The sequence below is a fragment of the Schistocerca cancellata genome, chromosome 1, assembly GCF_023864275.1.
Source record: "Schistocerca cancellata isolate TAMUIC-IGC-003103 chromosome 1, iqSchCanc2.1, whole genome shotgun sequence".
Taxonomy (NCBI): domain Eukaryota; kingdom Metazoa; phylum Arthropoda; class Insecta; order Orthoptera; family Acrididae; genus Schistocerca; species Schistocerca cancellata.
Window position 1 is genome coordinate 1,109,446,382 of NC_064626.1, and position 25,363 is coordinate 1,109,471,744.

At 45.6% G+C, this 25,363-nt stretch overlaps 1 protein-coding gene and 1 non-coding gene across 2 annotated transcripts in view; one reads left to right on the forward strand and one right to left on the reverse strand.

The window, feature by feature from the left end:
- LOC126092074 (protein neuralized) overlaps window positions 1–25,363 on the reverse strand; it is an 897,276-nt gene that overhangs the window by 378,095 nt on the left and 493,818 nt on the right. The gene's annotated exons all lie outside the window — the stretch shown is intronic.
- On the forward strand, window positions 22,772–22,846 carry Trnas-cga (transfer RNA serine (anticodon CGA)). The gene has a single exon. It is a non-coding gene; the product is annotated as a tRNA-Ser (tRNA).

Below are 25,363 nucleotides of genomic sequence, written 5' to 3' on the forward strand. Positions count from 1 at the left end.
ATGAGGTGGTTCTCCACAGAATCGGTGAAGAAAGGAACATATGTAGAATATTGACAAGAACAAGGGACAGGATAATAGGGCAAATGTTATGACGCCAGGGAATAAATAACCTTCAGGACAGGAATTCGTGGCGGGTCGCATTAAACCAGTCAGAAAACTAATAGTTAAAAAGAAGAAAGAATTGCTAATATTGATTTCTTCTTTGTTTTTGTTTGGGGGGGGGGGGGGGCGGAGGTTGGCTTGTCACATTCAAGAGGTTCATCCATGACATATGAGCTACTACAAATTCGCATGTGAAAACTTGTGTTTAGTGAGAATGATTTGTGATTCAGTGTGTGACTGAGTCCGCAAAATATGTGGAAGATCCATAATTTTGCACAGTTTAAGGAACAACTATGTGCTTGGCATTTCTAACCGTTTGAAACAAGCCGTTAGTTGTAGCTTCCGTATATCAGGGTACTTGCTAATGTACTCAGGCCGAAGCTGGAATGCAGTACCAACCTCCAGAAAGAATGTTTCACTCTGCAATGGAGTCTGTGCTGATACGAAACTTCCTGCCAAATTAAAACTGTGTGCCGTAGCAAGACTCGAACTCGAGATCTTTGTCTTCAGCGGGCAAGTGGTTTACCGGCTGAGCTACCCAAACACGTCCTCACAGCTTTACTTCCCCCAGTAACTCGTCTCCTAGCTTCAAAATTTCACAGAAGTTCTCAAACTTGCACTACTAGCACTCCTGGAAGAAAGGACTTTGCGGAGATAAGCCTTAGCTACAGCTTGGGGGATGTTTCCAGAGTGAGATTTTCACTCTACAGCGATGTTTGCGCTGATTTGAAGCTTCCTGACAGATTAAAACCGTGTGCTGGACCGAGACTCGCATTCGAAACCTATTTAGTACTAACTTGTTTTTCGCTAATTGCCTTATAGTATTATAAATATTTCGGCAGAGTCATTGATAAACATAAGCTACACCCTCGACCAAATGTATTGACACCCTAGGTAACTTTGAATGTTGTGGAAAATTAAATAAATAGAAACAATTTGTTCGTGTTTATAATGTTTATTAGTAACACAAAATCAGTGTTTCGTGGGCCCACCTTTTGCCCTTATTACAGCAGAAATTCTTTTTGGTAGAGAGTACGTTATAGACTATCAAACTTCGGTTCTTATGCCGTTCCACTCAAGGCGCAGGCGGTCTTTTAATTCTTCTTTTGACTTAATTGTATTTCACCTGACCTTGCGCTTCATAAGCCCTATAAATTCTCTATGGGGTTCAGGTCCGGTGATTGGGCAGGCCAGTCTAGAAGTTTGATGTTATTTGTCAGAAGCTAAGTCACTGTGCGGACAGATCCACGGCAGTTTGCGTTATCGTGCTGGAATTTAACGCCGTCCATGTTTGTATCGCCAAACAGGATTATAAGAGAGGGCGGTAAAGCAGATTCTAGGACGTCTATGTACTTTGGCCTTCACATACGACCAATTGTGCCACTCCCGCAGCGCTCATGCAGCCCCAGGTCATGACACTCTCCCAGTCGTGTTCACGGAAGGTACCACACACTCTGGGCTATATTCCTTACCCATCCGGCGACGGACATACGTCACACTGGTTTACCAACAATCTGATATGTGAGTAAATATTGTAGAGAATTATTTCAAGAATTTTTAAATTAATACATTTTGTTTTCCACCCAAATTGGTATGTACTGTTACAGCATCAAATTGACAATCCCACTTGAATGTTTGCTTCGTCAGATCACACGATATTTGATCAATCTTGTTCGGTGAACCTTTGGTGTTTTAAAACACCCTCATACCGTGCCTTTCAATTCTTGTGAGAGAGCCCTAGCTTCTTCCTGGCTTTACAGCTTTTTAGACCAGTTTCTTGAAGTCGTCTACGAGCGGGGAGAACAGATATTGTTTTGTCACAACTTTCAGACAACTCATCAGTGAGGTCTAGAGATGTTCTCTCCGTATTTCTAACGAGTCTCTTACTGTCAGTTGTGATCCGCTTACGCCCGGCTCTGGGCCTGTTAACGTGCGACCCGGTCATGGCGAATCGCCCAACAGCTTACAGTACAGATCGGCGTGAACATTTCATAGTTTTCGAAATCTCCACCTACGACGTCCCTCGTGCATGCAAAAACTTTATCTGCACTCATTTTTCTAACCTAAATTCGTTTCTTTTAGGCATAATGAGACAGTATCACAGATCTAAACAGGTTCAAATGGCTCAGATCACTATGGGACTTAACATCTGAGGTCATCAGGGCCCTAGACTTAGAACTACTTAAACCTAACTAATCTAAGGACAGCACACATATCAGTGCTCGAGGCAGGATTCGAGCTTGCGACCGTAGCAGTAGCGCGGTTCCTGTCTGAGGCGCCTAGAAACGCTCGGCCACAACGGCCGGCTTCTAAGCAGGAAAAGAGCACTAGATTAGTAATATGTGTACACAACGAATGAGTGTAGTGGACAGATTAGTACACAGGAAAACATTCAAATGACAAATTTTAGTACACCAGATGTTTTGTTGGTGGCTTTGAGGTGGTCCATTGTTTTTGGGCTGCGCGTAGGGCCCGCGCGGTTTGAGCCGTCATGTCACGGACTGCGCGGTCCCTCCCGCCGTAGGTTCCAGTTCTCCCTCGGGCATGGGTGTGTGTGTTCTTTTTAGCGTAAGTTAGTTTAAGTTACTTTAAGTAGTGCGTACGTCTAGGGACCGATGATCTAAGCAGTTTCGTCCCTTAGGAATTCACACTCATTATTTTTGGTCTTTCTCGAAGCCGACAAACTACCTTTTAAACCAAAGGGTTTATTTACTGTTGTGTCTATCGCACACATTCAAAATTTCTAGGATGCTCAATTCTTCTGGCCAACGGTGCACATGCACGTCAAATAATGGGATGGGGGTTTAACGCCCTGCCGACACCGAGATCATTAAAAGCAGAGCACAAGCTTAGATTGAACGACGACGGAAAAAGGAAATCGGCCACGTTCTTTCCGGAGGCACCTTCCCAACTTGGCTGGATGGGGATCTTAAATGCCGTCCCCCAGTGTGTGAACCACAGCGCTCGGTTTCTGCTGCTGATGGCGACCACTTAATGTATGTTCCTTCTCTACCAAAGACCTAGCAACTGTTGAATGGAACGGATACCTTACTACAGAATTTGGTTTGTATACGCAAAGCTTGGATAATCGTGATGAAAGTGACATCAGTTACCTGCTGAGCACAGAAACTGGGTAAGAGGCAACAGAAGAAGTGAAAGAAAAGAAAGTAGCTAAAGTCATATATTGACACGGAAGTGAGGAAGAAGTTTCTAAAATTGGACAACTGGAGGAAAATACGTTCTGGGTTAAAATGTGTCTGCCAAAAAATGGGATAAGAGGAGAATGGGAGAATCTGAAATGTAAGCTACAAAAGATCCCGGGTATTCTGTCAGTAAGAGCATTAACCGCGACAGATAAGGCTCCACGTTAAAGTCCCGCTACGGCATACAGATTTAAAGGAAGTTTCAAACATGAAGAGGATAAATTCAAATATTCTCCATTCGACTTTCCCTTATCATTGATTTTCTTACAATATCACTATAGTATTTCTTCCACTCTAAAATACAATACCATGTTTTATTCTTAAATACCTTTCAGCTCTGTGGTATATTTAAGTGCAAAGTCTCTGTGGCTCCAGAAAATAATTTAATAGATGTTATATATTGCCTAGATAATGATCCACCGTAGCCACAAGACGATGGGAAATAAAGAGAATACAGAAAAAATATAAATAAATAATAATTTTAAAAACGTATTCAGTGTTTTAAAAGGTCGTAGAATTGATAGAAAAAGTGTCCAGTAAACATGGGCTGTATAATGCATTAAGAGCTATGAGCACTTGTTCATATTCCCTAATATGAAACACATCTTCTTCCACTGAACAAGTGTGCTCATATCTCTTAAGGTATGCATTTACGAGCATGTGGTAATGGACCTTTTTTTTTTGTCCTTCCTGCCACGTCTAGAAATATGAAAAGTAAAGAGACAGCAGTAGAAGAGACGTCTTCAGTGTGCAGAATAAGCGCTCTTTGCTCTTAAGGTATGTATCTCAGAGCCCATGTCTCTTGGATATTCTTTTCTTGTTTTGGCACATACTACCAACTCTCAAAATATGGAGAATTTCCGTTAAGACCCTGTATATTACTAACCGGCCAAGAAGCTGCACAGAGTTCGTTGGAAGATTTCAGTTACAATGTTGTCTGTCTAACGGTTTCCAGGGGCAACAAAAATTAGATTTTCAGCCTTTCATAAAATTACATATAACGTGTGGTTCTTGAAGAGGGACAGCGGCCTTTTCAGTAGCAGCAGGGGCAACAGTCTGGATGATTGACTGATCTGGCCTTGTAACATCAACCAAAACGGTCTTTTGTGCTGGTACTGCGAACGGCTGAAAGTAAGGGGATACTACAGCCGTAATTTTTCCCGAGGGCATGCAGCTTTACTGTATGGTTAAATGATGATGACCTCCTATTGCGTAAAAGATTACGGAGGTAAAATAGTCCCCCACTCGGGTCTCCGGGCAGGAGACTACTCAGGAGGACGTCGTTATCAGGAGAAACAAAACTGGCGTTCTACGGGTCGGAGCGTGGAATGTCATATCCCTTAATCGGGCAGGTAGGTTAGAAAATTTAAAAAGGGAAATGGATAGGTTAAAGTTAAATATAGATGGAATTAGTGAAGTTCGGTGGCAGCAGAAACAAAACTTCTGGTCAGGCGAATACAGAGTTATAAATACAAAATCAAATAACGGTAATGCAGGATTAGGTTTAATAATGAATAAAAGAGTAGGAAAGCGGATAAGCTACTACGAACAGCATAGTGAACGCATTATTGTAGCGAAGGCAGACACGAAGCCCACGCCTACAACAGCAGTACAAGTTTATATTCTAACTACAGTAGCTCCGCATATGATGAGAGATTGAAGAAATGTATGATGCGATAAAAGAAATTATTCAGATTGTTAAGGGAGATGAAAATTTAATAATCATGGGGGACTCGAATTCGATTGTAGGAAAAGGAAGAGAAGTAAAAGTAGTAGATGAAAATACACTGGGGTAAGGAATGAAAGAGGAAGCCGCCTGGTAGAATTTTGCAAAGAGAATAATTTAATCATAGCTAACACTTGGTTTAAGAATCACGAAAGATGTTTGTATACGTGGAAATGGACTGGAGACACTAGAAGGTTTCAGATAGATTATATAATGGTAAGACAGAGATTTAGGAACCAGGTTTTAAATTGTAAGATATTTCCAGGGGCATATGTGGACTCTGACCACAATTTATTGGTTATGAACTGTTGATTAAAACTGAAGAAACTGCAAAAAAGTGGGAATTTAAGGAGATCGGAGATGAATAAACTGAAAGAACCAGAGGATGTAGAGTGTTTCAGAGAGAGCATTAGGGAACGATTGACAAGACCAGGGGAAAGAAATACAGTAGAAGAAGAATGGGTAGCTTTGACAGATGAAATAGTGAAGGCAAAAGAGGATGAAGTAGGTAAAAAGACGAGGGCTAGTAGAAATCCTTGGGTAACAGAAGAGATATTTAATATAACTGATGAAAGAAGAAAATACAAAAATGTAGTACATGAAGCAGGCGAAAGGGAATACAAACATCTCAAAATGAGATGTACAGGAAGAGCAACATGGCTAACCAGGAATGGCTAGAGGACAAATGTAAGGATGTCGAAGCATATATCACAAGAGATAAGATAGATACTGTCTACAGGAAAATTAAAGAAACTTTTGGAGAAAAGAGAACCACCTGTATGAATATCAAGAGCTCAGATGGAAAACCAGTACTAAGCAAAGAAGGGAAAGGAGAAAGGTGAAAGGTGTATAGAGGGTCTATACATGGACGACGTACCTGAGGGCAATATTATGGAAACGGAAGAGGATGTAGATGAAGATGAGATGGGAGATATGATACTGCGTGAAGAATTTGACAGAGCACTGAAAGACCGAAGTCGAAACAAGGCCCCGGGAGGAGACAATATTCCGTTACAGCTACTGATAGCCTTGGGAGAGCCATCCATGACAAAACTCTTCCAGCTGGTGAGCAAGATGTTTGATACAGGTGAAATACCCGCAGACTTCAAGAAGAATATAGTAATTCCAATTCCAAAGAAAGCAGGTGCTGACAGGTGTGAAACTTACCAAACTATCAGTTTAATAAGTCACGGTTGCCAAATAGTAACACGAATTCTTTACAGACGAATGGAAAAAATGGTAGAAGTCACTTCGGGGAAGATCAGTTTGGATTCCGTAGAAATGTTGGGCATGCGAGGCAATACTGACTTTAAGACTTATCTTAGAAGATAGGTTAAGGAAAGGCAAATCTACATTTCTAGCATTTGTAGACTTAGAGAAAGTTTTTGACAATACTGACTGGAAAGTTCTCTTTCAAATTTTGAAGGTAGCATGTGTAAAATACAGGAAACGAAAGGTTATTTACTATTTGTACAGAAACCAAATGGCAGTTATAAGAGTCGAGGGGTATGAAAGGGAAGCAGTGGTTGGGAAGGGAGTTAGACAGGGTTGTAGCCTCTCCCCGATGTTATTCAACCTGTATATTGAGCAAGCAGTAAAGGAAAAAAAAGAAAAATTCGGAGTAGAAATAAAAACTTTGAGGTTCGCCGATGACATTGTAATTCTGTCAGAGACAGCAAAGGACCTGGAAGAGCAGCTGAACAAAATGGGCAGTTTCTTTAATGGAGGGAATGAGATGAACATCAACCAAAGCAAAACGATCATAATGGAATGTAGTAGAATTAAATCAGGTGATGCCAGGGAATTTGAATAGAAAACGAGACACTTAATGTAGTAGATGAGTTCTGCTCTTCGGGCAGCAAAATAACTGATGATGGTCGAAGAAGAGAGGATATTAAATGTAGACTGGCTATGGCAAAGAAACCGTTTCTGAAGAAAGGAAATTTGTTAACATCAAGTATAGATTTAAGTGTCAGGAAGTCTTTTCTGAAAGTATTTGTATGGAGTCTAGCCATGTATGGAAGTGAAACATGGACGATAAACACTTTAGACAAGAAGAGAACAGAAGCTTCCGAAATTTGGTGCTACAGAAGAATGCTGCTGATTAGATAAGTAAATCACGTAACTAATGAGGAGGTACTGAGTAAAGTTGGGGAGAATAGGAATTTGTGGCACAATTTGACTAGAAAATTGGAAAATTTGGAAATTTGTGGTAAGATCTTAGACCAAACTGCTGAGGTCATCGGTTCCTAAGCTTACACACTACTTAATCTGACTTAAACTAACTTACGCTATGGACAACACACACACACCCATGCCTGAGGGAGGACTCGAACCACCGACGGGGTGAGTTGCGTGAACCGTGATAGGACTCCCAAGACCGCGTGGCTACCCCGCGCGGCTTTGACTAGAAGAAGGAATTGGTTGGTAGGACACGTTCTGAGGCATCAAGGTATCACCAGTTTAGTGTTGGAGGGAAGCGTGGATCGTAAAAAAATCGTAGAGGGAAACCAAGAGATAAAGACACTATGCAGATTCGGAAGGTAGTAGTTATTCGGAGATGAAGTTGCTTGCACAGGATAAAGTAGCATGGAGAGCTGCATCAAACCAATCTCTGGACTGAAGACCACAACAAGAGCAGCAACAAAAACGTACAATTATAGAACGAATTTAAAAGTTTAAAATGCTACTATAATTTTTTTCATTATGAGATACAATATTGCGTTTCTGGTTTAACACAATAAGTCAATAATTAAAATTTGAAACTGTATATATGCCTAGAGGCAGCGTTAACTCACGACGCGTAAATTATCCATACTTTATTCATCCACTATTTGCGAATGAGGATCCATAGAGACTTACAACGAAGTTTACAAATAATTCAAAACTTTTCGAAACTACGAAATAGCAGTGCCTGCGTTATTAAGATATATGATGCAAAGTTTCTTAATAAGGTAGGAACTGCTTTTTCTATTAATTTGCCAATACCAGATCCTCGACTCTCGATAATTATGTCCTTCCTGGACGGGAATATAAGTTTCGATCTGGCTGTGATTCGTGAACGGAGAGCTGAAGCGGCTTAGGCGACCGCTCGCTTGAAGCATGACATCAGCTTTCGAGTTCCGGTCCGGTACAAATTTTCATTGTCGTCATTCCAACATACAGCCGATGATGGGTCTTATTCGCAATTGCTAATACATTTCCTGTATTTCTTGACGGCTATAGTCGCTGAAGAGCCTGTTCCTTCTGATATGCATTCATGTCGCAGTTGTTGTCATGTCTTCGAAGTACACACTCCGCAACAAAATCACGGAATCAAGGTACTGACAGATTCGATTATGTACGTGTCGATGTATGTGATTCACTATACATGGAGTGCATAGGGACCTGAAGTTGGCATTAATGAGACGCCGAAACTGATCGTCTAAATAAAGTAGAGCATCTGAGAAAACACATGGCTGTCTGGCTATTTTTCCCGAGCGATTCTAGGCGCTTCAGTCCGAAACCGCGCGACTGCTACTGTCACAGGTTCGAATCCTGCCTCGGGCATGGATGTGTGTGACGTCCTTAGGTTAGTTAGGTTTAAGTAGTTCTACGTTCTAGGGGACTGATGACCTCAGATGTTAAGTCCCATAATGCTCAGAGCCATTTGAACGATTTTTGGTAATTTTTCTTTGGTAAATATCCGACCGGACGCAATCCAGTATTTAAAAAAAAAAAAAAAAAAAAAAAAAAAAAAAAAAAAAAAAAAAGATGTTCAGATGAGATGTGTGTGAAATCTTATGTTACTTAACTGCTAAGGTCTTCAGTCCCTAAGTTTACATACTACTTAACCTAAATTATCGTAAGGACAAACACACACATCCAAGACACCCAAGCCGGAGGGAGGACTCCAACCTTCGCCGGGATCAGCTGCACAGTACATGACTGCAGCGCCTTAGACCGCTTTTTTTTCTCTTTTTAATCTCATTTTGTTCTACACTGTTCGTTGACGACGTCCGATGACACTCCTTCTGGTTATTCGTTGATCCGTTCACTCAATTTTTTTATTACAGAGGGTAGCTAAACCCTCTGACCGAACACGCTGAGCTACCGTGAAGGGCTTTTTTTGGTCGTTTCAGTTCGTTGCATCTGCTCAGGGCGGACGTCGCAAGACACCCGTTTCAGTTCGTCGTTGATCCATTAACTCAGTTTTTTTATTACAGGGGGCAGCTAACCCTCTGACCCAACACGCTGAGCTACCGTGCCGGCGACCGCTCGTCTAATCCCGCGCGGCAATCCCGTATCCACTGTGGGTCAACAGACATTGAATTTTCATTGTTGTCATTCCAATTTACTGCCAATGTGAGAAATATTCGCAATTGCAAATACGTTTCCTGTACATTTCGAAACTACACTCCTGGAAATTGAAATAAGAACACCGTGAATTCATTGTCCCAGGAAGGGGAAACTTTATTGACACATTCCTGGGGTCAGATACATCACATGATCACACTGACAGAACCACAGGCACATAGACACAGGCAACAGAGCATGCACAATGTCGGCACTAGTACAGTGTATATCCACCTTTCGCAGCAATGCAGGCTGCTATTCTCCCATGGAGACGATCGTAGAGATGCTGGATGTAGTCCTGTGGAACGGCTTGCCATGCCATTTCCACCTGGCGCCTCAGTCGGACCAGCGTTCGTGCTGGACGTGCAGACCGCGTGAGACGACGCTTCATCAAGTCCCAAACATGCTCAATGGGGGACAGATCCGGAGATCTTGCTGGCCAGGGTAGTTGACTTACACCTTATAGAGCACGTTGGGTGACACGGGATGCATGCGGACGTGCATTGTCCTGTGGGAACAGCAAGTTCGCTTGCCGGTCTAGGAATGGTAGAACGATGGGTTCGATGACGGTTTGGATGTACCGTGCACTATTCAGTGTCCCCTCGACGATCACCAGTGGTGTACGGCCAGTGTAGGAGATCGCTCCCCACACCATGATGCCGGGTGTTGGCCCTGTGTGCCTCGGTCGTATGCAGTCCTGATTGTGGCGCTCACCTGCACGGCGCCAAACACGCATACGACCATCATTGGCACCAAGGCAGAAGCGACTCTCATCGCTGAAGACGACACGTCTCCATTCGTCCCTCCATTCACGCCTGTCGCGACACCACTGGAGGCGGGCTGCACGATGTTGGGGTGTGAGCGGAAGACGGCCTAACGGTGTGCGGGACCGTAGCCCAGCTTCATGGAGACGGTTGCGAATGGTCCTCGCCGATACCCCAGGAGCAACAGTGTCCCTAATTTGCTGGGAAGTGGCTGTGCGGTCCCCTACGGCACTGCGTAGGATCTTACGGTCTTGGCGTGCATCCGTGCGTCGCTGCGGTCCGGTCCCAGGTCGACGGGCACGTGCACCATCCGCCGACCACTGGCGACAACATCGATGTACTGTGGAGACCTCACGCCCCACGTGTTGAGCAATTCGGCGGTACGTCCACCCGGCCTCCCGCATGCCCACTATACGTCCTCGCTCAAAGTCCGTCATCTGCACATACGGTTCACGTCCACGCTGTCGCGGCATGCTACCAGTGTTAAAGACTGCGATGGAGCTCCGTATGCCACGGCAAACTGGCTGACACTGACGGCGGCGGTGCACAAATGCTGCGCAGCTAGCGCCATTCGACGGCCAACACCGCGGTTCCTGGTGTGTCCGCTGTGCCGTGCGTGTGATCATTGCTTGTACAGCCCTCTCGCAGTGTCCGGAGCAAGTATGGTGGGTCTGACACACCGGTGTCAATGTGTTCTTTTTTCCATTTCCAGGAGTGTATTTCGCGCTGGAAGGAAACAAGTTTATCGCTCACTTTATTTTCGCTGTTCACGTAGCGTGAAGCATGACGTCCGAATTTGTTACTTCTTTCTCACTATCTCTATTCGGAAGACGTTCTGTATATAATATCCACACATACAACTGAACGTATCTGCAAAATTATATCATTGTACGACACCTAGTTCGGGAGGTATTACGTTTCATGCATGGGTGTTCGATTGTTTAAAGTGTTGCGATGGTGGTGGGGCGGGGTGGAGGGGGGGGGATGGTTTGCTGATACATTTATAATTAAGCTCTTGTACAAAATCGTTTGATTTCTCTGGTTGAAATACAGTTTCAAAGAACTAGAAGTTAAATTAATCCTCGAGGATCTGAAGCAGGTAATGGGAGACTGCGGCGGCCCCTTTAAAGTACCCAGTGCGCGCATCGTACCCTGGCTCCCTGGTGCTGTTTTCCCTCAGGCAGCACTCTAGGCGGCGAGCTTCCTGTATACAGCCGGCGCGGGGGCTAAAGCGGTAAATATGGAAGTGCACCGCGGCCAGCCGAAAAGTTTCCCATCGCCGTAATGAACAGCAGGAGTCGGCCGAGCGATAAAAACCGACAAAAAAATTAAAATCTGTCTGCGGAAGCTCGACAAACAGGCGAGATTTGCATCAGATGTGTAAACAAACGCGCGGAACGAGCCGGCGTGGCGGCGGCAGGAAATCTCGGCACAATTAAACGCGGGGGCGGCGGGACGGCGGCGGCGGCGGCAGCGGCGGTGACAGGGTCGATAATCTATTTCAAGGATGGCGGTGCGCGCGTTGCCAGGCAGCGGCGGCAGCGGCGGCGGCGGCGGCGGCGGCAGAGACCTCAGTTAGAGCCCGCTTTCACAACGGCCACTAATCGCGTTTTCGAGGGCTCTCGGGCGCCGGCCGGCGGGAAAAAATCTCCAGACGCTCTCCTGGCCCGCCAAGAGTAGCCCCGGTCCCTGCTCCCTGCTCCTTGCTCCGCCGCCTGCGAGCCACCGCTTCCTCCGTCCGCCGGCCTGTCCTTTCTGCCACGCTCACACTGTTTACCGGAGCTTTTTAGTATCCGTTAACCCCTTCCTGATGCCAGTGAAAGGCTTCAGGTAATATTTTTGTATATATGCAGGCCAACGGCCTTGGCGCAGTGGTAACACCGGGTCCCGTCAGATCACCGAAGTTAAGTGCTGTCGGGCTGGGCTAGCACTTGGATGGATGACCGTCCGGTCTGCCGAGCGCTGTTGGCAAGCGGGCTGCACTCAGCCCTTGTGAGGCAAACTGAGGAGCTACTTGATTGAGAAGTAGCGGCTCCGGTGTCGGAAACTGACATACGGCCAGGAGAGCGGTGTGCTGACAACATGCCCCTCCGTATCCGCATCCAGTGACGCCTGTTTTCTGAGGATGACACGGCGGCCGGTCGGTACCTTTTAGGTCTATGGGCCTTCATGGCCTGTTCGGGAGGAGTTTAGTTTTTTTTTAGTTTATACGTGCAGACTGAAGCGACGAAAGAAAGTTTGTACCACGGCCAGGATTCGAACCCAGTCTTCTACTCACCAGGCACATGTGCCAGGCACCATGCTACCCTGGCACAGTGCCCTTTCACAATTGCATGGGCTACCCTAGCACGCGTCCCTCCTCAATGCAAGTTCGCATTCGTGCCTTAGCCCACTTAGTATTCCCCCAAATTCGAAACGCACGCAAAATGGACAGAAGTGTGAATGAGAATTTGGATTGAAGAGGGAGGCGTGCTAGGGTAGTCCATACAGTTGTGAAATGCCACTGTGCCAGGATGGCGTAGTGGTTACCGGGTCTGCCTGTTGAGCAGTAGACCCAGGTTCGAATGCTGGCCTTGGAGAGAATTTTCATTCGGCGCTTCAGTCTCCATATACACATCACAGATGTTTGAGACTTGAAAACGTCTCTGGAACCATATCGTTTCTATGCTTCAGTTTCACGCAGGGTCTCTCGTTTCGTTCTATCCCGAGGTGCTATTGCAATACAGCTGGAGAGCACCTGCAATGCTGTTCGAGTTTAGGAGGAATACCAAGTGAGCCAAGGCGTAAATGGGAATTTTTGAACTGAGGACAGAGGCGTGCTAGCGCAGGCCGTGCAGCTGTGTAAAGCCACTGTGCCAGGATGGCGTAGTGGTTACCGCATTTGCCTAGTGACAAGGAGACTGGAGTTCAAATGCCGGCCTTGCTACAAACTGTCAATCGTCGCTTCAGTGTGCGTACATACATCATAGATGTTTGAAACTCGAGAAGGTTTCTAGAACTATGTAGATACATTTAACATTTTTCAGCCAACGAGGCGACTGGTCTAGTGCCTTCTCGGACATCGGCAATATTTCACGTATCTGAATAGAACTAGTAAGAGGCCAACTACCTGTTGTGACTGTGCCGAAATCGGCATACCAGTTCAAGTCCTATGCGATGTCCCCTATTTGAACATACAGCAAGGATTTATGCCGAGCTTTAAGAGGTAAATCTGTTTATGAGACAATTAAAGCAAGAAAGACCTTTGGTACCTTATCTCTACGATTTCTTGGTCCAGTAACCTGACAGTGAATGCAGGTGGCCAGATGCATGCCTGATAACGAGAATAATCAGTGAAATACAAGTGATGCGCTCTGATCGCTCGCCATGCTGTGTGGAGGCAGCAAAATACTGGCAGATCCGACAGGGTGGCCATCGTGGTACGGAACGTAGAGAGGAACTACGAGGAACATTCAGTAAGTAATGCAACACTTTTTTTCTGAAAGTACGTTAGTTTTATTCACAATTCCAGTACACCATATTATTCCCCATTCTTGTAGCTATAAAACCCCGTTTTTCAACAAATTCTCCGTGGAATGCGACGGTCTTACTGACAGGGCCCTTGTGCCCTCATGGTACCACTCCACTGATCGACGTCGGAGCCAGTGTCACGCGGTATCAATAATATCCCCATCATTCACGTACTGCATCCTTCATTGGACCAAACAGATGGAAGTCGGAAGGCGCGACTCACCGTGCTTTTGTTCACTACCAGGCCTCCGCAGATATGGATGAGGAAGAACAATCTAGTGAAGTTTTTTGAGCTCCTCTCGGGAGCGTAGACTTGTGCGAGGCCTTGCGTTACCATGGAGAAGGAGAAGTTCGTATACAGTTTCGTGGCGATGAACATGCTGAAGTAGCTTCTTAATTATCGTGAGAATAGCACACTACACCCAATAGTAAATACGAGGGTTGGAAGTTTAATAGTGGCAACTATTTATTTACAGCTCGTACAAAATAGATACGTGTTTCAAATTTTCACTGACCTTCAAAGTAGTCACCGACACTGTGTATAACCCATTGCCAGCGATGTGGAATTCGTAGGATACTCTTAGCAGTACCAGTTGTGTCGACAGTTCGAGCGGCGCAGTCTATTGAACGACGAATTTGTAGCAGTTCTGAAGCGAATGCCGTGAAGTGTTTCCTTCAGTTTAGAAAAGGAGTTGAACTCACGAGAGCCCAAGTCAGGGGAGTGCAGTAGGCGGTATAGCACTTAGCAGCCCCATCAGTCAAACAAATCAGTAACAGCTTGCACTGTATGTGCTTGAGCATTGCCCTGCAAAATGATGGTCAGATCCAGCAGAAAGTGTCATCACTTCTGTCTCTAAGCTGGTCGTAGGTTGTGTCCCAAAAACGAACAGCACAGAGACAGAAATCACTTTCAGAAACCTCGTAAGTGTCTCCCATTGCGACGCGTCAGTTTGAAATTTTGCTCGAAGGTGCCTAGGGTCTTCCTCTGTAATGGTGCAAAAGCGTGGCGCCCTTCGACGTCATTCTCCGGCTCGGCGACGCTCCAAATGGCACGCCGTCGAAACTAGAGAAAAGAAGGCCAGAGCTCAGAAATTATGTAAGGGGTATGCTGGGTTAATGACGTCACATTGGCACCAGATTTAACGGCATTTCTGCCCAACGCCTCGGTGTACGTGTCACACAGTGGGAAGTCGTCACAACCCCTCTTACCAACATGTCACTTCTTATCTTGACGCCTCTGCGATGGAGGTAAGAACAGCGACGCAAAGCGTTGAAATCACACGGTTGTTCAAGAAAACCATTTCAGTCATAACGCCGTTCATAAGAGCCCTCTTAGGGTGGCATAATGGGAGCCATATACGACCCCTTCCCTTGCGGCGTCGATTCTCTCACATCGCTCGAAAACGGCAGTTCGCAGTGGGATGAGCAACAGGGCGCATTCTTGACAGCCTTTGACACTGCCCGCACTCCCGGGACGATTCAACTATTCTTTAAGGACACCGTTGGCCCACGACCCTGCTGAACGTGATGGAACTCCTTTGGAGTTTAGCCGCAACGCCGATTTTTGCCCTGGTGTGCAGGGTGGAACAACTACGGACCGCTCAAAACCGTTCGACGAGATTTGTACGTGATCCGAAGCGGCTAAGGTTTTTTTTTAACCCTATCATGTCTTACTGTGGTGTGGTCGGAGAGGGAGAGGGGGAGGAATGGTGCGACATTGACACATACGTGAATAAAACGGCAAAGTGTCCTTTTAAGACCCTCCCAGTTCGGCAACACCTTTGGCGCCACCCGCGCATCTTTCTTGCGCACTTACAAAATGGGTCTGTATTCACTGGTTTCCAGGCGCCGGTGTGATAGGCAACCATTTTGTCACATCTCAACTGAGTAGCGCTATGTCGCTGACGTAGCGGCTGATGGCCTTATGCGAAATCCTAAAGCCGTCGGCACACGGACCGTGCATCCGAACGATGAGCGTGCCGAGTTTCTGACGTCATAGCGTGGAATAGCACGTTCGGGAGTTTCCGAACGTGCAGAGCAATATCTGGCATGTCAGATATTCTGAGCGTGCGTCTGAGCGTTGACCAATGACGCCACCTACGTCACACGAACGCCGTCTCCCTTCAGTACAGAGTTGTGAGGCGCCATATTGGCATTCATTTCAAGCTTATATGTATATATGCCGTTTCTGAGCATCAGCAAATTCAGAATCATTGGAAAACCCGTTGTTAGCTGTGTGATTCTTTCCAATAAAATAACGAGAAACATTATATTCGTGGCAAAAGAATTATTGTAACTTGCGTCTTATGAGAGTAAGCTATCTGGAGGCAGTGACACACGGAAGATCCACCCAAAACGTATTGTTCTTGTACAATTTGTTATAATTAAATTTCAATTAGTAACGTATCTACGATGTTTTCTGCAATGGGTAACATACTTGGATTACTTGCGACATGTATCTGTGTTGTTGGATTAGCGTAATGAGTAGCGTAACTGTCTCGTATTTATTTGGTAGGTGGGGCGGTGGTTCGCGTCTTGACACTCCTGTAATTTATTTCCTAACATTAGCGTTTCTATTAGGTTCTGATACTTTATTATTAGTTTAATATAAGTATATACTATGATATTTGATGTTATGTAAATATAAGTTCACCTTTTTTGAGGGGTGACTTTGTTCGATTGGCTTAAACTACAGGACAGTTTGCGTTACTTGCATAAAGATATTTTGCTCCTTTTCTTTTACGCTTCGTAATTCACATGTTGCAATGATTCTGCTATTGGGTAGGAACAGTGATTAAGTAAGACTGACCTTGGGGTTTTAATAAAATGTGGGAATGATGAAATAATGTTTATCTTATGCGGAGAAGTATTCCAAATTTATACCGCACTGTTTGTAATGGAACTTTTATATGTCTCTGTCCTTATTGATTGGACATGGTACTTCCCTTTTCGTGGACGATGGAGGAAATGTGCGTTTTAATAGAGCTAACGTGGGAATTTTACGCGCGCCCGTTGAGTAAACAGTGTGATTTACGAACTAGAAACATCGCTCAACTGCCGCTGGAGTGCGTTGCGATCGCGTATACCACGTTGGGGCCCACGTACCATATGCACAAGGCGCATCATTCCTGAGCGTTCAGCAGCACGTTGAACTTGGCACGCTCAACGTTAACGTTCGACTGCACGGTCCATGTGCCGACGGCTTAAGGGCTGTCGAAAGGGATGCTTGTCGCGCCGGAGCCTTGGAAGGTGTATAACAATAAATCCAGAAGGAATAACAACCCTGACACATACATTTGCATGGTAAATTGTTTTAAGATTTTTAAAAATGTTAAAAACTTTTACATGAGAATATGAAAATGTTATTACTCACATGATTAAAACATTAGAGCAGAAAAGCTCGGAATCATTTTTCCCATCATTCGTTGTCTGTCAAATACAAAACAGCGCTAAAACACGGTATGTCATGGATTAAAAGCTGCCAACTTCCAATACAGTGGATGGGTCCAAAACAAATCGTATCATAGTGATCTACTGGTAAGAAGAAAATAAATGAATACAATTAAGACCTGATCTTGAGCCAGAATGAAAACCCAAGAAGTGGTTGCCACACAGCGGAGGAATGCTCTGTCTACACAAAATCGTCAAGTAAAAAGATAATGGCGGAAAATCAGAACCTGAGAAACGCATTTACCGCTTCTCCAATCTATATGGAACCGCGTACAGGGGACGTGGCCGCATGCTCTGTCATACTGACGGCAAGAAAGTAAACAACTTGCCTGTGGACCCAAGATGAATACACAGAGCTGTGGTTGTCCCACCTACGAAGTTGTTTGCTTTACCATTTTATTCGTCCGTGTAAAACCGCAGAGCAATACCCAGACCTCAATCCGTGTGATTATTGTTTGTGGGGTTACCTGAAGTCGCACGTCTATCACGATCGTCCGACGTCGTTAGGAACGCTAAAAGACATCAGACAGCAATTTCTCACCATACCTACAGTGCTGTTCACAATTTTGTCTCTTGACTACAGGTATTGTTGACGAATAACGGCCGACATTTGAGCATTTGTTATAGCGAACATCGTCTTTGCTAAAAAGTCAATTGTTGTGCTAATTATTGCTTTACTATCACATGAAGCGCCATATGTAGGTCATTTTGCGTATTTTTTGTTTCAAAAAAAATCCCGTGTACTTTCAACCACATGTGACAATTTTTTCATCTCTGCCTACATTATTCCGTGAAGTGTTGAATTGTCAAATGTTAACCAACTTTTGGGTCACCCTGTACAAAAGAACAGCGTTGCACGCGATCTCTACTTCAAACCAGGACCACGTCATAACGCTCTCAAAAAATTTCAGTCCAGGAGTTAACCAGAAGGTTAGATGCATTTAATTAGACAGCGTTCAACCAACACACTTCTGCTAGGATATCACTTCGTTTTACCAAGATTTTCTTTTTTTTCTGAGAACAGCGTTGAACTGTTTTGGGAAATTCATGTCGGTGCACTGACCTCTAAATACTGTACGTATGAAGAAAATCGAAGAGAGCCAGTCCGTAAAGTCCTCTTGTAGGAGTGAATGTTTCACGTTGGTCCACGAGGCGCAATGGGCAAACAATACCCAAAATTAAATACTGCTGTCCTCAATTTTAATCAGATTCCCGAATCACTTAGATGCAGTACTGTGGTTATTGATCCAATAACGCCAATCCTTTCCGTACACACAGTTCATACTGTGTGCTTTAACCATTCGCGCGTATTCGACGAGCTGAGTTCGGCTTGCGTGCCTCTCTGCGCTACATTGCGCACTCTGCGAATGACGCTCTGGCCTGCAGTTGGCAACATTGTCGAGGCTCTACAAAGGGTGTTTAGAATTTTACAACAGCCGCAAAGGTCCACTTGGTATTTTCGCATTCGTTTCCGAAGACAGGTTGTCAACAATAGAAATTAATGAGACGAACAAATACGCTGAACAGTTTGTACGTGCACTTCGAGGGTTTAGAGTCATAATGACGTATCCACAAAACTGGTCATTTTGACATATCTGCTTCACCACTGTCTTCACGCTAAAGCTGCGAAATTGATGAATGAATGCAAACAGAGTCTAAGAACCATGAGGTACCACGAGCCGGCCGCTGTGGCCGAGCGGTTCTAGGCGCTTCAGTCTAGAACCGTGCGACCGCTACGGCCGCAGGTTCGAATCCTGCCTCGGGCATGGATGTGTGTGATGTCCTTAGATTAGTTAGGTTTAAGTAGTTCTAAGTTCTAGGGGACTGTAACCCTCAGATGTCAAGTCCCATAGTGCTCAGAGCCATTTGAAAGCTATCACGATTATCAGCAACTTGAATTTGGTGAGGGCTATGATAGTGTTTCTACGGTTGCAAAATTTCTTTTGCCTTCATCTCAGAACATGCATTTTGCAGTTACGTATTTGTGACTCAACCCCCACATGTGAGTACACTGAAACAACGATCGTTTGTGCACAGATGTTACCAACCAACAATTGAGATATCTATTCTTTGTTCACAACGTTATTTCTAAAAGGCACAGTTCAGATTCCAGATGTTGAAATATACCGGGTGATCAAAAAGTCAGCGTAAATTTGAAAATTGAATAAATCACGTAATAATGTAGATAGAGAGGTACAAATTTACACACATGCTTGGAATGACATGGGGTTTTATTAGAACAAAAAAAAAATTCGAAAGTTCAAAAAATATCCGACAGATCAGATTAGCAAAAATTAGCATAACAAAGTAAGACAAAGCAAACATGATATTCTTTACAGGAAATGCTCAAAATGTCCACCATCATTCCTCAACAATAGCTGTAGTCGAGGAATAATGTTGTGAACAGCACTGTAAAGCATGTCCGGAATTATGGTGAGGCATTGGCGTCGGATGTTGTCTTTCAGCATCCCTAGAGATGTCGGTCGATCACGATACACTTGCGACTTCAGGTAACCCCAAAGCCAATAATCGCACGGACTGAGGTCTGGGGACCTGGGAGGCCAAGCATGACGAAAGTGGCGGCTGAGCACACGATCATCACCAAAAGACGCGCGCAAGAGATCTTTCACGCGCCACCTGTCGGACATTTTGTGAACTTTGTTTTTTTTTTGTTCTAATAAAACCCCATGTCATCCCATGCATGAGTGTCTATTTTTACCTGTCTATCTACATTATTCCGTGGTTTATTAAGTTTTCAAATTTGTACTGACTTTTTGATCACCCTGTATTTCTCAAGGAAATAAATTCTTCAAACATAACGCTAGTTCCCGGATGGCGCAGTGGCTACCGCACCTGCCTAATAAGCAGGAGATTCCGGATTCGAATCCCGGTCCGGTACACGTTTTCGCTCGTTGCCGCTGCTTCCGCTTAATGTCCCGCTGCAGCTGATAGCAGTGATCCGCCTTCAATTTACATATAGTGTTTCACAGCTGGAGGACCTGCATGGTTGTCTGATCCTTTGAAGAAACAGACAACACGCATCCAATTAATTGATAAGCCTGGTTGGGCAATGGATCCATTTTCTTAAGTAAACACTCCGTCTTCGGCCTGCAAGTGGCCCATCGGGACCATCCGACCGCCTTGTCATCCTCAGTTGAGGATGCGGATGGGGGGGACGTGTGGTCAGCACACCGCTCTCCAGGTCGTTATGATGGTTTTCTTTGATCGGAGCCGCTACTATTCGGTCGAGTAGCTCCTCGATTGGCATCACGAGGCTGAGTGTACCCCGAAAAATGGCAACAGCGCATGGCGGCTGGATGGTCACCCATCCAAGTGCCGGCCACGCCCGACAGCGCTTAACTTCGGTGATTTCACGAGAAGCGGTATATCCACTGTGCCAAGGCCGTTCCCATTTTCGTAAGTGCGAATGCACAAATGCGTCCGACCTCCCGTGGGAACCTCTAAGTAGCGAACGGGAGGGTAATGGAAGGGACTGCGGGTAGGTGGTGCTCGGTGGGAGTGTGGAACGGTCGTGTGGCGTACCGAGATAGTCCGTGCAGTTGCGATAACACTATGTCCCGGATGGCCCAGTAGTTACCACACCTGCCTAGTAAGCAGGAAATCCCGAGTTCTGATCACGGTCCGATACACATATTCACTCGTCGCCGCTGATTCCGCTTAATATTCGGCTGCAGTTCCATGAAACTGTCAAAATAAATCAACTGCAACGTATTTATTTTCACAGTACACATTCCTGCTGCCAAAAGCTTCGAACTTTTTACATGTTACAATCGCGATGATCACTTCATTTGAGAGAAATCAGAATTATAGTAATACCTACAGTTGCTAACGGGCGTTGATATATATCATCGGGGACAGGTGAAAATGTGTGTCCCGACCGGGACCCGAACCCGGGATCTCCTGGTTACATGGCAGACGCTCTATTCATCTGAGCCACCGAGGGCACAGAGGATAGCGCGACTGCAGGGACTATCTCGCGCACGCCTCCCGCGAGACCCACATTCTCACCTTGTATGTCCACACACTACATTCGTAGTGTCCCACCTCAACGCACTCATTACTCGTGGAAGACATTCTTACCAAATCCCGTAAATTCGTTATAGACGGCTGCAGGTCATCAATGCTGTGTGTTCTTTCGGACATGTCCGAAAGAACAGACACCATATCCATATAAGTTCTAGCAACACTGGCCATGACTTTCGTCTTCTGTGCGAACTCTTACGGGACTTGGTAAGAATGTCTTCCACGAGTAATGAGTGTGTTGGGGTGGGACACTACGAATGTAGTGTGTGGACATACAAGGTGAGAATGTGGGTCTCGCGGGAGGCGTGCGCGAGATAGTCCCTGCAGTCGCGCTATCCTCTGTGCCCTCGGTGGCTCAGATGGACAGAGCGTCTGTCATATAAGCAGGAGATCCCGGGTTCGGGTCCCGGTCGGGGCACACATTTTCACCTGTCCCCGTTGATATATATCAACGTCCGTTAGCAGCTGAAGGTATTAATATAATTCTAATTTCGTTCTAGACGGCTGCAGGTCATCAATTGTGTCTTTTCTTACGGACATGTCCGAAAGAACAGACACCATATACTTATATCATTTAAGAGAAGTGCAGAGAGAAGTGTCAGATTACGCCGTGCTCGAGAAAGCTCCGCGAGGCACGGGAATAATTACACAGGCGGGAACAGATTGCGGTGCAAGGAACAGCCCGATCGAGGGGTTACGGAACGTGGGACACTGTACCCTAACCGAAAAGAGAAACGGAAATCGTACTGTGGGTCGAGTGCAGACGGCACGGCTGACGTCCTGCGCTGCCGTGTGTGGGCGCACAGTGGCGTCGGCGGGCCGCGCTGGTTGTTGCTATGTGCAGCGGGCGCCACGGCCGCCGCATTAAAGGGAAACAGGCGCTTCGAGAGCCGCTCGCTTCCGCTCGTGTGCGCCGTCCCCGACACTTCAGTACCACCAGCGACACTGCAAATATTCTCTACATCTTCCCGCTGTTGCACAGAGCACACAGGCCTCTGTCCGAAACTTTTCAAGGTGGCTCTGAGTGAGGACCAGTTTCGCGATATTTTGTTACTCAGTAACACTACCAGTACGTGTTATCTGAGCCGTCAGTAATTCCACAACGAAGAGTGTAAATAGTTCCATTACTGTGTGGCCTGTCATGGAAATAGGTTAGAGTCAATTACGTGGGTAATCCCAAAAGTAAGGTCTCCTATTGAAACTTCCTGGCAGATTAAAAATGTGTGCCGGGCCGAGACTCGAACTCGGGACTTTTGCCTTTCGCGGGCAAGTGCTCTACCAACTGAGCTACCCAAGCACAACTCACGCCTCGTCCTCACAGCTTTAATCGCGCCACTGCTTAGGTAGCTCAGTTCGTAGAGCACTTGCCCGCGAAAGGCAAAGGTCCCGAGTTCGAGTCTCGGCCCGGCACACAGTTTTAATCTGCCAGAAAGTTTCATATCAGCGCACACTCCACTGCAAAGTGGAAACATCATTCTGGAAACATTCCCCAGACTGTGGCTAAGCCATGCCTCCGCAATATCCTTTCTTCCAGGAGTACTAGTTCTGCAAGGCATGCAGGAGAGTTTCTGCGAAGTTTGGAAGGTAGGAGACGAGGTACTGGCGGAATTAAAGCTGTGAGGACGGGGCGTGAGTCGTGCTTGGGTAGCTCAGTTGGTAGAGCACTTGCCCGCGAAAGGCAAAGGTCCCGAGTTCGAGTCTCGGCCTGGCAGTTTTAATCTGCCAGGAAGTTTCATATCAGCTCACACTCTGCTGTAGAGTGAAAACTTCATTCTGGAAGGTCTCCTATTTTTTTTTTATAAGTACAGAACTCTGTGTGGCAGTTGGGCAAACTGTTATGAAGCTGTGTGTAAACATGCGCACGCCGCGCTGATGCGCTCAGTCTTGGCTTGGCAGCCGTTGAGATTGGAGCTCCCGTTGGATGTTACCGCCAAGTGCGAATTGCGCGCGGTTATTCCGTTTTTGAACGCAAAGGGCACTGCGCCGATTGAAATCCGTCGCCAATTGACGGAAGTGTATGGTGAGTCGTGCATGGATGTCAAAAATGTTCGTAAGTGGTGTAGAGGGTTTGCAGCTGGTCGTACCGAAATTCACCACAAACAAAGGAGCGGGAGACCAATTTCTGAGGAGACAGTGTTGAAGGTTGAGCAAAGCATGCGTGAAGATCGGCGGATCACCCTGGATCATCTCTGCACGTTGGTTCCTGAAGTTTCCCGAAGCAGCGCTCACAGAACCGGAGAAGAGGAATGTTGAACGAGGGCGTACACATTCTCCATGACAACGCTAGCCCACACATAGCTCGGCAAACCGTTGCTCTCCTGCAACAGTTTCAGTGGAACATAATCATCCATCCATCCTACAGTGCTGACTTGGCGCCCAGTGCATATCACCTGTTCCCTAGGTTAAAAGAACATTTGGCCGGAAAGCGATTCAGCTCCGACGACGAGGTGAAAGAAGAGGTTCATAACTTTTTGAACAGCATTGCGGCGAGCTGGTATGACATGGGAATACTAAAACTGCCACAGCGTCTACAAAAATGAATCGACAGGCACTTCAGTCTGGAACCTCGCGACCGCTAATGTCGTAGGTTCGAATCCTGCCTCGGGCATGGCTGGGTGTGATGTTCTTAGGTTAGTTAGGTTTAAGTAGTTCTAAGTTCTAGGGGACTGATGACCTCAGATGTTAAGTCCCATAGTGCTCAGATCTATTTGATTTGAATCGACAGAAATGGTGATTATGTCGAAAAATAGCTAAATTTTCAATCTGTAAATTGATGTAAACCACTGTAGAAATAAACAGGTCTATGTACTTATAAAAATAATAGATCTTACTTTTGGGATTACCCACGTAAAACAATTTTTTCGAGTCTATTAAAACACAAAAAATAATTTTTAACCGTTACAAATTAATTTAAGAAAGAGAAAAAATACTATGACAAATACTGTGTAACACATAGAGTGATGACGCATGGACAATCTTGCGCCGAGGTCTGACCTACGCGAAGTGTGTACGCAGAGTGACATCAGATCGTTCGAGGTACAGGAAGTGTAACAAACCTTCTTATTGTTACAATGCTGTGAAAAACTTAACGACCAAAGTAACTTTTGCTGCATCACTGAAAAGTAACATAGCTGGATGAAACTTGGTCAATATAAAGAAAGAACTGCTAGAAGAGCAGGCCGCTGTGGCCGAACGGTTCTAGGCGCTTCAATCCGGAACCGCGTGACTGCTACGGTCGCAGGTTCAAATCCTGCCTCAGGCATGGATGTGTGTGATGTCCTTAGGTTAGTTAGGATTAAGTAGTTCTAAGTTCTAGGGGACTGATGTCCTCAGATGTTAAGTTATACAGTGATCAGCGCCATTTGAACCATATTTGAACTGCCAGCAGTACAGTGCAGAAAATATTTGAAATAAATACGCAAGGAGACGAACAGATATCACGCTTTTGTTCAAAGACAGTAACTACACTGAAGTCACCGCGATTTATGATGGTCCCCTGGACATTACAAATTGCAGGACATGTTTCGTAATAGGGTGTGCAATCACCACAAAGAGCAATGGATGCTCTGTAACTTCTCCCATACTGATCACAAGGTTGGTAAGGAATTCTTGTGGTAGAGCATCCCATTCCTCCATCACCGCGCTTGACAACTGATTGATGGTCGTTAGTGAATGTGGAAGTGCTGCAACACGGTTCCCCAACGCATCCCACACAGTCCATTCTCGTTGCAAAAGCTCCTCCACGCCAAGTATTGTCATCCATAAAAATGAGGTCACGGCTGAATGCATACCTGAAAAGACTACAGTGTCAATAATGTTGACCAGTGAGTGTACTGTGTTCGAAAACTTGGAAGTGAGTACGCCCAAGCAACAGTACGCCTCACCCCACCGTAACACTTGGACCATCAAAACGATCACGTCCGACTGTGCTATTGGGCTTCGTGTGTTCCTATCCTTCGCCATGTGAGGGGTATGTCGGGAATCACTATTCAGACTGGATCTCGTCTCGTCCGAGAAGAGTACGTGATCCCACTCCTCGTTGGTCCGGTCCAAATCCTCTTCGCGACATCGTAAACGGTGCCTCCGATGTGCGAGTGGCAACGGAACACGAAGTAATGGTCGTCGGGCAAAGAGACCACTCCATGCAGTCCGTTGATGATCGATTAACTCAGTTTTTTATTTTATTTATTTTTTTTATTATTAACCCTCTGACGGAACACGCTGAGCAA